The sequence below is a fragment of the Dendrobates tinctorius genome, unplaced genomic scaffold (assembly GCF_039654945.1).
Source record: "Dendrobates tinctorius isolate UK_male_01 unplaced genomic scaffold, ASM3965494v1 ptg000007l, whole genome shotgun sequence".
Lineage (NCBI taxonomy): Eukaryota > Metazoa > Chordata > Amphibia > Anura > Dendrobatidae > Dendrobates > Dendrobates tinctorius.
This window is the reverse complement of record NW_027361675.1, coordinates 57,165,611-57,177,105: the sequence shown is the minus strand read 5'-3', so window position 1 is coordinate 57,177,105 and position 11,495 is coordinate 57,165,611.

The following is an 11,495-nucleotide window of genomic DNA, read 5'->3' as shown; positions in this document are numbered from 1 at the left end:
ACATACCATGCCTGGTTTATTTAAAAATGGGGCCCATCATATACTGGAGCATTCAAAATGGGGGACATCTGACACTGGAGCATCATCCATGAGGCCCATCATATACTGGAGCATTCTAAATGGGGCAGATCAGACACTGGAGCAGCATTTATGGGGCACATGATACACTGAAGCATTAGAAATGGGGCCCAATGTATATGGAGGATTATTAGGGCCCATAAGACACTGGAGCATCATCCATGAGGCCCATCATACACTGGAGCATCATCCATGAGGCCCATCATATACTGAAGCATTCCAAATGGGGCAGATCAGACACTGGAGCAGCATCTATGAGGCACATGATACACTGGAGCATTAGAAATGGGGCCCATTATATATGGAACATTATTAGGGCCCATCATACACTGGAGCATTATTCACGAGACCCATCATATACTGGAGCTTTCCAAATGGGGCAGATCAGACACTGGAGCAGCATTTATGGGGCACATGATACACTGGAGCATTAGAAATGGAGCCCATTATATGTGGAGCGTTATTTGGGCCCATAACACACTGGAGCATCGTCCATGGGGACCATCATATACTGTAGCATTATGTGGAGCTCATCTTATACTGTATGGAACATTATATGTAGCCAATTATTCTGTATGGAGAAATATATGGGGCTCATTATTCTGTATGGTGCTCAATGTGGTGGCCATAATACTGTATGGAGTAATATACTGTCCTTTTTTTGAGCTATTGTACAATTTAAAATAGATCAGTCATGTCATGTAAGCAGTGAAGTATTTGTCATTATACTACACCTATATTTCTGTGCCGTATCGGAGCATCATGAGTTGTGGTATGTGTTAAAGGGGCACACTGACACTCTTTGGCCCAGGGCACACGAAAACCTGGAGCCAGTGCTACCCCCCCACAACTTTAGCTAAATAACCCTCTGTTTTCAATGCGTAACTATTATTATGAAGTAAATTAAGGTTGATAAGCTTCAGTAATAAGAATTGATGTTTTTGGCATTAAAATGGGCACTGTAGGTGTGTTTACTGTCCTCCACTCCCTGCCGACTTTACTTCCCCATTGTCTTGCATTGGGTTCCGTGTTTCAGTCAGCTTCCGACTTTTCCCTATAGTCGGCTGATTTCATGAAACCCGACTCGACCCTAAAAAAGGCAAAGTCGCTCATCTCTAGTATACACCCTGACTCCAGTGACCGGAAGTAAACTTTATGCCTCCGATTACAGCTGAGCGCTCACGCTGTCTTTTGACAGCGTGGGAACCGAGGCTCTCTGACCAGCGGGGATGATTTCACCGCCGATAAGAGGCAGTGTTCACCATGCTGTCATGACAGCTTGGTAAACATTGGATGTTTGGGCCCCCCTTTCATGGGTCTGGGTACTATTCTGGTACCCGAACCTGAACTTTTTGCAACTGTTAGGCCGAACCCAAACATCCTGGTGTACGTCCATCTCTAATTATATGCTGTATTTAAGAAGTCAGAGTCTGTCCATTTGATACCGACACCATCAAAATGAACACTGACTCTGATTCGACAGCCCTGCTGCTTATAACATGGTACTGTATGGGAATAGATTGAGCTACTAGTGTTCTTTACTGATTAGAGTTGAGCGATTTTAGTCAGATCGGGTTTCATGAAACAAAATTCGTTTCAGATGAAACTGGTCCGACTCGGGCAAAAAAAGTCAGAGTTTCGTCCGAAACCCGACCCCATTGCAAGTCAATGGGAAATAAAAAGTGGCATTGAGTGGATGAATGTCATCCGCTCAATGCCGACTTTTATTCCCCATTGACTTGCATTGGGGTCGGGTTTCGGACGAAACTCCGACTTTTTTGCCCTAGTCGGACCAGTTTCATCTGAAACGAATTTTATTTCATGAAACCCGATCCGACTAAAGTCGCTCAACTCTAGTCCCGATCATTCTTCATTAGCGGGTGAAAAGAGGTCGAGAAACAAGAGCCAAGCGACTTCAATATTGTCGATCACAACCAAAATCTATAAGTGTCATGGTGCAATATGTGGGCATTGGGGGCCTTTTTTATTTTTTTATCTAGGGCCCCACTTTGTCTAAAACCAGCCCTGCTATTAGGTTATCCATGTACAGTAAACTACACATGCATGACACTAATTATAGATCTCATGGATATCAGTCTATCTACCACATATCTATCTAGCTACTCCATATCTCTCTATCTAGCAAAAAAAATTAAAGCAACACTCCATCAAGAAATAAGGAAAAAACGTGATTCAATAAACCATTGGGGCTCAACAACGTTTAGCTATCTCATAGCTTTCAAAAGTCCCGGATTCAGCTAGACTGTCTTGATTTGAGGGCTCAGTCCTGCTGTACCAGCACATCAAGGCGTTGTCCCAACTTCCTCTTACTCTTTTTGCTGGCTTTGTAGCTCTTCCTTAGTGGTATCCCTGTTCACATGAACATAACTAATATGGACAATTTTCTTCTCAGGTCTCCCCAAGACTCAAACTCACAACCTCTGTTGTGAGTTCATTTCCCCCTTCACCATTGAGGTCTGATGAACTCCCTCTTCTGGTGAAGGAAGGTAGTGAGGCTGATTACCAAGCACCTGGGCATGATGATGATGACTGGGTGACGGGAATTGCTGACTGGATATAAGGCAGCCGATGCCCTTCTGCCTTGCTAGAGACCTCTCTGAGGGATTCTAGGAGACCAGTCTGAATCCTGCTCCTCAAAAGCTAAGTTTTCTGCACTGCTTTTTGCATTTGTGTTTTGTTTTGTTTTGCCTTGTTTTTCTGAATTTCTGCCATTCCCTGCTGGGATGAGTTGAATTCCTTTCTGCTCTGTCTTCAGAAAATACCTGAGTGCTGATATAGTCTTTTTGAAGCCTAGCGTCTTCAGGGCCTTTTTCCCTATCAGCCTGTTGGCCCTTGTTTTGATAGGGTTTTCGGCGAATTGCAGACAGCAGCTTTCCTATCCTGTCCTATTTAGTTAGCTTGGGCCCCATCATTTGCTCAGCCTATCTTTCTATCTGTGTGAGTGTTTTTTCATCTTGCTTCACCGTCATTATATGTTGGGGGCTGCCTATTGCTTTGGGGTCTGCTCGGGGCAGTTTAGATTTCCCTTTCTGTCTTTAGGCTATGTAGTTCTCTGGCTGTGATCGAGGGGTCTAGGGCACCGTAGGAACCCCCCACAGCTACTGCTAGTTGTTGTTGATAGGTTCTGGGGTCTGCAATCCGATAGCTGCCAACTTCTCTGGTTTTCTGTACTTAGCTAGTATTTCTGTTTTTGCCTCCTACGGTGACTCATTCATAACACACCTCAGTCACAGGCAGCAGTACTAGCTAGTCATATCCCACACTGATGAAGATAGGAGAATTTGGTAATCATGAGCTGTATTGCAGGCAGTTTCCCTAGAAGCAGATGATACAGGTGCATAGGAATACATTGTACATAGCAGTGTATATTTATGTCTCTGTATTCTAGAGGTGAAGGAGTCAGATTTTTTGATACTATAGAACTATTAAAAATAATAAAAACAAAATACTTGAATCCACAACCTATATGATTGCAGACAACAGCTAAAGCTATGAGCCACAAGCTCCAGTGATGTCTTTGTGAAAATGTTGTATACTTGGTCTGTATAGCAGTCCCTAACTCTATGGGCAGATGATACTGATACAGAATAATATACAGCATGTACAGATGTGTCTGTGAATCCCTGTTTTCTAGAGAAAGAATAAAATATTTTTTTTCCTATAAAATCACTAAAAATATTAAAAAAGCAAGTATAATAGTGCCATTTTAATGCACTTTTTAACCCCTTCACCCCAAGGGTGGTTTGCACATTAATGATCGGGCCAATTTTAACAATACTGACCACTGTCCCTTTATGTGGTAATAACTCTGGAGCGCTTCCATGGATCCCGGTGATTCTGACACTGTTTTCTCATAACATACAGTGCCTTGCGAAAGTATTCGGGCCCCTAGAACTTTTCAACCTTTTCCCACATATCATGCTTCAAGCATAAAGATACCAAATGCAAATTTTTGTTTTTTTGGTGAAGAATCAACAACAAGTGGGACCCAATTGTGAAGTTGAATGAAATTTATTGGTTATTTTACATTTTTGTGGAAATTCAAAAACTGAAAAGTGGGGCGTGCAATATGGAGTGAGTTTGCTGCACTGAAAGTAAAGGGGCCGAATACCTTTACTTTCAGTGCAGCAAACTCACTCCAGAAGTTCATTGTGGATCTCTGAATAATTCAATGTTGTCCTAAATGACTATTGATGATAAATGTAATACACCTGTGTGTATTCAAGTCTCCGTATAAATGCACCTGCTCTGTGATAGTCTCAGGGTTCTGTTTGTAGCACAGAGAGCATAATGAAGACCAAGGAACACAACAGGCAGGTCCGTGATACTGTTGTGTAGAAGTTTAATGCCGGATTTGGATACAAAATTACTTCCATTTTGGAAACTAGACCCCCCAAGGAACTTATTTAGATGTGTGGTGAGCACTTTGAACCCCCAAGTGCTCCACAGAAGTTTATAAAGCCGGGGGTGAAAATAAAAAAATCATATCTTTTCCACAAACATGATCTTTTAGTCCCCAATTTTTTTTACTTTTCCAAGGGTAACAGGAGAAATTGGACCACCAAAGTTGTTGTCCATTTAGTTCTGAGTATGCTGATACCCCATATGTGGGAGAAAACTACTGTATAGGCACACGTTGGGGCTCGGAAGAGAAGTAGTGACGCTTTGGAATGCAGACTTTGATAGAATGGTCTGCAGGTGTCATGTCATGCTTCGAGAGCCCCTGATGTGCCTAAACAGTGGAAACCCCCACAAATGACACTATTTTGGAAACTAGACCCCCCCAAGGAACTTATCTAGATGTGTGGTGAGCACTTTGAACCCCCAAGTGCTTCACAGAAGTTTATAATGCCCGGGCGTGAAAATAAAAAAAATCATATTTTTTCCACAAACAAGATCTTTTAGTCCCCAATTTATTTATTTTCCCAAGGGTAACAGGAGAAATTGGACCCCTATAGTTGTTGTCCAATTTGTCCTGAGTAGGCTGATACCCCATATGTGGGGGTAAACCACTCCTTGGTGAGCCCCTGATGTGCCTGAACAGTGGAAACCCCAAACACACCCCTAACCCTAATCTCAACGGGGGCAGCGGATGCAGTTTTTCAACTCATCCGCTGCCCCATTGTAATGTCCGGGGAGGAGGGGGCGGAGTTTCGGCCATGCATGCGCGGTCGAAAATGGCGGAGACAACGCACAAAAAAAGTTACATGTAACGTTTTTGTGTGCGTCGTGGCCACCAAAACACGACGCATCCGTCGCACGACGGATGCGACATGTGCCCATACGTCACAATGCATTGCTAACACAAGTCTATGGAGAAAAAACGCATCCTGTGGGCAACTTTGCAGGATGCGTTTTTTCTCCAAAACGACGCATTGCGACGTACGTCGGCCGATGCTAGTGTGAAAGTAGCCTAACCCTAGCCCTAATGGGAAAATGGAAATAAATATTTTTTTTATTTTAATATAAAATAATGGTGTGATAAAGGGGGGTTGATTTACTATTTATAGAAGTTTTTCATGTTTGGCAGCTGGCGCACACTAAAAGATGATTTTATTGCAAAAAAATTGTTTTTGCATCACCACATTTTGAGAGCTATAATTTTTCCATATTTTGACCTACAGAGTCATATGAGGTCTTATTTTTTGTGGGACGGGACGTTTTTATTGGTTCCATTTTCGGTGACATTTTTTGATAGCTTTTTATTCCGATTTTTGGGACGCAGACTGAACAAAAACCAGCATTTCATGAATTTCTTTTGTGGGGGCGTTTACACCGTTCCACGAGTGGTAAAATTGCTAAAGTGATTGCATTCTTCGAGTCAGTCTGATTACAGCGATACCTCATTTATGTCTTTTTTATGTTTTGGCGCTTTTAAACAATAAAAACAATTTTATATAAAAAATAATTATTTTGCATCGCTTTATTCTGCGAGCTACAACTTTTTTATTTCGCTGATGACGCTCTGTGGCAGCTCATTTTTTGTGGGACAAGATGACGTTTACAGCGGTACCATGGTTATTTATATCTGTCTTTTTGATAGCGTGTTATTGAACTTTTTAATCGGCAGTATGATGATAAAGCATTGCTTTTTGCCTTTTTTTGAAGGGGTTCACTAAAGGGGTTAACTAGTGGGACAGTTTTATAGGGCGGGTCGTTATGGACGCAGCGATACTAAATATGTGTGCTTTTATTGTTTTTTTTTTAAAGAATTTATTAGGGAATATATATTTCTTTTAATTTATTTAGGAATTGTCCTGGCATTACTATATTGTGTCAGATCGCTGATTTGCATATAACTGTGTCAGATCAGCGATCTGACAGGCAGTGCAGGAGGCTTTCTCAGCGCCTGCTCTCAGCATACGGTGGGCAGCACGGTGGCTCAGTGACTAGCATTGCAGCACTGGAGTCCTGGGTATGAATCCCACCAAGGACAACATCTGCAAGGAGTTTTTTATGTTCTCCCCGTGTTTGCGTGGGTTTCCTCCGGTTTCCTCCCACATTTCAAAGACATACTGATAGGGAATTTAGATTGTGAGCCCCATCGGGGACAGTGATGATAATGTGTGCAAACTGTAAAGCGCTGCGGAATATGTTAGTGCTATATAAAAATAAAGTTCATTAGTATTATACGGGCCCAGGGCACATGGACGGGATAGTACATCAAATGTCAGAAAGGGGTTAAAGAAATATAAACATCACAAATCAGCAAATAACACACATATTTAGTGTGCTTGTAATCATAACGACCTGCACAACATGGGAATCAGATTGGTAAATTGCGTAAAAAATTGTTAAGATTGTTAATGAGTAGAGTTGAGCGACTTTTGGTTTTTTAGGGTCGCGTTTCGTTTCGTGAAACCCGACTTTTCCAAAAGTCGGGTCGAGCAAGATCGTCCGATTATAGGGAAAAGTCGAGGTCGTCCCGAAACACGAAACCCAATGTAAGTCAATGGGGAATAAAAGTCGGCAGTGAGAGGAGGACAGGAAACACACCTACAGTGCCCATTTGAATGCCAAAAGCATCAATTCTTCTTACTTAAGCTTGTCAACCTTAATTAACTTCATAATACAAGTTACGCACTGAAAAATGGGGGTTATTTGGCTAAAGTTGTGGGGGGGGAGGGCTGGCTGCAGGTTTTCATGTGCCCTGGGCGAAAGAGCGCCCCTTTAACACATACCACAACTCATCATGCTCCGATACGGCAGATAAATAGCGGTATAGTACAATGAAAAATACCTCACTTTTTACATCTCATGACGAGGCCCATCTATTTCTCCATACAGAATCATTGGTCCCATATAATGTTTGAAACAGTATATGATGAGCTCCACATAATGCTACAGTATATGTTGGTCCCCATGGATGAAGCTCCACTGTCTTATGGGCCCAAATAATGCTCCAAACATAATGGGCCCCATTTCTAATGCTCTAGTTTATAATGGGCCCTGTAAATGCTGCTCCAGTGTCTGATGTCCACCTTTGGAATGTTCCAGTGTATGGTGGGCCCCATCTATCATTCTCCAGAGTATAGTGCTCCCCAAAAATTGCTGTCCCAACATTGAAAACAATCAAATAAGTCTCCTCGCTAGGGAATCCCTGTACTTGTCTGGACAGGTGCTGTAGCTGCTTAACAGCTCGCCAGCCGTTCTCACGCCCAGTATGGATTGCACGTGATTGCACAAAGGTTAGAAAGGGTACCGTATCCCTGGATAACATGTATGGATAGCGTACACATTCAAAATATATGTCTCAGGAGGCAGGCTCAGACGGTGTCAGGCCCAGTATGTATTGCACGTGATTGCACAAAGGTTAGAAAGGGTACCGTATCCCTGGATAACATGTATGGATAGCGTACACATTCAAAATATGTCTCAGGAGGCAGGCTCAGACGGTGTCAGGCACAGTATGGATTGCACGTGATTGCACAAAGGTTAGAAAGGGTACCGTATCCCCGGATAACATGTATGGATAGCGTACACATTCAAAATATATGTCTCAGGAGGCAGGCTCAGACGGTGTTAGGCCCAGTATGGATTGCACGTGATTGCACAAAGGTTAGAAAGGGTACCATATCCCCGGATAACATGTATGGATAGCGTACACATTCAAAATATATGTCTCAGGAGGCAGGCTCAGACGGTGTCAGGCACAGTATGGATTTGACGTCCCAGATTACACAGCGGAGGAGCAGGGAGAGGTAAAGATTGCAAATGCTGGGGCCCTGCCCAAGCAAGGGGGGCCCACTCGTGGGCGTCGGTACTGGCACTGGGCCCCTCATAGTACAGCGGTGTGTCTGACGGCGGAGACACTTGATTGCACTATGAGGGACCCTGTGCCAGTGCCCGCGCCCAAGAGTCGGCCTACCCACCTGTCCAGGGCAACGGCACTCGCACGGTGTCGTGCGGTAGGTGGTGACCCCGGCCATGGGGGGGGAGGCAGCACAGTTAGGGAGTTTTAGAAAGTGGCATATGTTGATGTTGGACATTCAGCTGATGCAAAAGGCGAAATAGGTGAAGTACCAGGAAGAGATGGACCAAAGCAAGCCATTTTTCTGTCACCCTATGTGTCATCAGGGGAAGGTGGGACAAAATCCTTGGAAACCCATGCGTGGTTCATTTTAATGAAGGTTAGATCATCCACATTTTGGGTTGACAGACGGGTCCTTTTTTCTGTCAGGATTGATCCAGCTGCACTGAAGACTCTTTCCGATAGCACACTTGCAGCTGGGCAAGCGAGCTCCTGTAAGGCATATTGGGCCAATTCAGGCCAGGTGTCCAGTTTAGCGGCCCAATAGTCAAAGGGGAATGACCTGTGTGGGAGAACATCGATATGGGAGGAAAAGTAGTTTGTAACCATAGTTGACAACTGCTGTCTCCTGTCACTTTCCATCGATGCAGTATTACCAGTTGTGTGAGCGGTATTTGAAAAATCAGTCCACAACATTGTCATGAAACCCCTGTCTCCAACGCCTCTTCTGCTGTGTGCACCACGAACACCTCTGCCAAGCTGCCCCCGGCCCATACGGCTCGTGTGAGAACCATCACCGCTGCTGTGTGCTGGGAATGCCTTAAGCAACCGATTTACCAGAGTTGCTTGTTTATTAGCCAATATTAGGTCAAGGTTCTCCTGTGGCATGATGTTTTGTAATTTGCCTTTATAGCGTGGATCCAGGATGCTGGCCAACCAGTAGTCGTCATCGTTCATCATTTTGGCAATGCGGGGGTCCCTTTTTAGGATCCGCAAGGCATAATCTGACATGTGGGCCAATGTTCCCGGTGTCAATGATGCACTGCGAGTGCTGGGTGGAAGAGCACTTTCTGGCAAATCCACATCCCTCCAGTCACGCACAAACCCTGTACCAGACCTTGCCACGCCAACATTTTCACTTGCCCCACGAGATGCATCCTCCTCCCCTAAGTAATCATCCCCATCATCCTCCTCCTCCTCCTCTTCTTCCTCCACCTCGTCCAGGAGAGGTCCCTGAGCAGACAATGGCTGAATGTCATCAAGGATTCCCTCCTCCTCTTCCTCCTCATCAACATTGGCTGCAGACGCCTGCTCCTTAAGGTGCGTCAACGTTTGCATGAGCAGACGCATAAGTGGGATGCTCATGCTTAGGATGGCGTCGTCTGCGCTTACCAGCCGTGTGCATTCCTCAAAACACTGAAGGACTTTACAAAGGTCTTTCAGCTTCGACCACTGCACGCCTGTCAACTCCATGTCTGCTCTCAAAGTGCCTGGCCGTGTATCCTCCCACAAATGCATTATGGCCTGCCTCTGCTCGCACAGCCGCTCCACCATGTGCAGGGTGGAGTTCCACCTTGTTGCAATGTCGATAATGAGGCGGTGGTTGGGAAGGTGGAGCAATCGCTGCAGCTTCTGCATACGAACGGAGTGTACAGGCGACCTGCGGATGTACGCGCACAGTCTTCGCACCTTCTGGAGCAGGGCTGTTAACTCCGGATAATTTTTGAGGAAGCACTGCACCACCAGGTTCAAGGTGTGAGCCAAGCAAGGTATGTGGCTGAGTTTTGAAAGGGCTATGGCTGCCACAAAATTACGGCCGTTATCACTAACTACCTTGCCTGTCTCAAGATGTACACTGCCCAGCCATGACTCAGTTTGTCGCTTCAAGTACTCGGCCAGCACCTCGGCGGTGTGTCTGTCGCCCAAACACATCATCTGCAACACAGCCTGCTGACGCTTTCCACTAGCTGCTCGATAGGGGGACACATCGTGTGCAACAGTGGCAGCTGCAGATGGAGTGCTCGTACGACTGTGCTCTGTGGACGAGCTTTCGCTTCTGGAGGAGGAGGAGGAGGGTCGAACGCCTACAGCCAACTGTTTCCTATACCGTGGGCTAGGCAGCACTGTCCCACCACCGCTGTCCCCTGTGGACCCTGCATCCACCACATTAACCCAGTGCGCAGTGATGGACACGTAACGGCCCTGGCCATGCCGACTGGACCATGCATCAGTTGTGAGGTGCACCTTTCCGCTCACTGACTGCTTGAGTGCATGGACAATGCGGTCTTTCACATGATGTTGGAGGGCTGGGATGGCTTTGAGAGAGAAGAAGTGGCGACTGGGCAGGTCATAGCGTGGTACTGCATAGGCCATGAGTTCGCGGAAAGCTGTGCTTTCCACCAACCGAAAGGGCATCATCTCAAACGAGATTAGTTTGGCAATGTGGGCGTTCAAACCCAGTGTACGCGGATGAGAGACTGAGTACTTTCTTGACCTACTCATAGTGTCTGGGAGGGTGAGCTGGACTTGAGAGCTGCATATGGTGGAAGTAGCGGTGGACAGGGCGGACTGAGAGAGGGTTGATGATGGTGATGGAGTTGGTGTTCTTTCTGATGGCCTAGAATCAGTCTTTCGTTGATATAGCAGTGGGATTCCCTGACTGCTGTGGTCTTGCAACGACACCTCAACATTTGCTGCTGTGCTAACCGGTGGGCTTACAGTGGGGGAAACAATGTAGCGTTGCTGACTACCTTCGTTGTGATCAGTTGCACATGTGGCACTTGAGGTTTGGTGTTGTGTCCACGCTTGCAAGTGCATGCTGGTTAAATGTCTAAGCATGCAACTGGTATTCAAATTTTTCAGATTTTTCCCTCGGCTAAAGGTCTTTGCGCACTTCTTACAGATAACCTTGGCCTGATCATGAGGATTTTGTTCAAAAAAGTGCCACACTGCACTCTTCCTACTTTGGCAGACATTTTGCGGCCTAGCACGCTGTGATCTTTTGACCCTCTGGACAAGCTGTCCAGCAACTCTTTTGATGTTTGGAACCTGTCTTTGGAGTGCTCCGGGCCTGCCAGATAACAGCTGTTGCGATGTCGATGTCTGCTGTGGATGCTCCTCATCTGAGCTATGGGAAGCAGCACCC